This window comes from Nanorana parkeri, unplaced genomic scaffold, assembly GCF_000935625.1.
Source record: "Nanorana parkeri isolate BGI_ZX_2015 unplaced genomic scaffold, ASM93562v1 scaffold1665, whole genome shotgun sequence".
Classification (NCBI taxonomy): Eukaryota; Metazoa; Chordata; class Amphibia; order Anura; family Dicroglossidae; genus Nanorana; species Nanorana parkeri.
The window spans coordinates 272,595-274,498 of NW_017307933.1; positions in this window are offsets into that span (position 1 = coordinate 272,595).

Sequence of the window (1,904 nt, forward strand, 5' to 3'; positions counted from 1 at the left end):
CGACTTCAACGCACCCTCCCCCCGGCTTCAACGCTCAGGATGGAGAGCGGAGGATTGGTATATATCAGTGATATTTACCAATCCTCTGTGCAGAGCAAACACTGGACTGATCAGCTGATCACTCCAGTGTTTGTAAATAACTGGGGACACATAGTGCTATGTTTTATATCACTCCCTGTTCATTCATGAGTTTCTCAATGGGTAGTAGTACTCACTATAGAGGCTTCTACCCATTGATAACTGGATGATAGTAAATATTTTACTATCAGCAGTTACTGAATAAATGGGAAGCAGCACTAAAAGGGATTAAAGACTCTGTGTCCTCAATTTATTTTTCAATTTCAAAAGGAAAATGTCAGGGGTCTATATAGACCCCTGATATTTCCCCAAAGCCCTCCAACAGTAAAAAAAAAATAAAAAAAAATGAATACAAAATAATAATAAAAAAACAAAATAATAAAAAAAACACACCCTGGAGGCAGGGTGCATGATGTCACATGCCTGTTGCGGGGGGCACAATTTTTTTGCACTTGCCTCGGGTGCAAAAGAATCTATCTATGGCTCTGCGTACACAAGGTGGCAAGAGAGCACCGTAACATCCTGAAAAATATATACTTGTTGAGCAGTTTTATGAGAATGATTCATCTTTTTGACTGTGCAATTCTTTTAAAGAAGCTATGCGTAGCATGCGAGAGAAAAGACAGTCAATTTTAAAAACCTGTTGAGTAACATTGTGATCACATGAGAAATTACTTAAGGCAATGTACCATGGGAATTTTCTTTCTTTTTAAGAAAAAATAAATGTTTCACAAACTAAAAATGTCATCTTTTCTTCCGGGCAACCTGTTACATATACGGCAAGGTCACAGTATTGTAGACATGGCTGAAGAATTCTATAATTTACTTTATCTTTACATCCATGCTGCAATTACAGGGTAATCCACAGCTAAACATAATAACCTTTCAGTTAATGCTGACACAGAGCACAACCTAATAACTGCCTAGCTGCATGAGAGCTCAACTATGGTCTCTGCTTGGATGGTGCATGCAATCACTGAACAGGAACATACACTGGCTGAATTTTGTATACATTATAACCATATTCTGGACATGGGACTGGAATGTGTTTGTCTAATTATTGAGCTGCTGCATAACCAAGGGGAGAGACTCTCATTAAAACATCTAGAAACTAAAAATAAATATTTACACATTGAATTTCCATAAGTTCTATCCCACTCCTAATAACCGTATCAATCTAGAAGTTTGTATACTCACTTATTGAAGATCCCCATAGTATTTACTTCCTGGATGCAGTGACACAATACCACTCAGCCCTTTTAATATGCACTGCCTTGTGTCACACAGAGCCTGCCTTCTGAACTACAACTCAACGTCTGAACAATGTAACATTAGAATTGCTTACTGGAAGCAATGAATGATGGGCTTTGTAGTCCTGAGAAATCGCTATTGCATCACATTAAGCAGTAGGAAATTAGATGCAAAGCACACTGGGAATCCAGGAAATTGAGGAAAAGTGATGGGCAGACAGAAGGCAGAACTCGCTACATAAAAGGGATTTTTTTTCAATTAAAGTGACATTAAAGGCAAACATTTTTTCCCCTTCCTCCAATGTTAGTGTCAGCACTTACCTTAAATGATGTCTCCTAATCCGATCATCTTCTTCTTTCCTGTCCTTTTCAGCCTTTTCTCCAGCGCTGCTGCGGGCAGGGCCGGTGCTAGGATTCTAGGCAAGGTGGGCAAGGTGCATTTTTGCGCCCCATCCCCCCCCCCGATACCGACCCCGACCCCCTGTAAAAACAGGGCATTTTGACAAGCACTTGTACTTGTCAAAATGCCCCGATGTTTGCGCTATGTTTTTTTTTCTTTTTCACTTACCTTCGGCG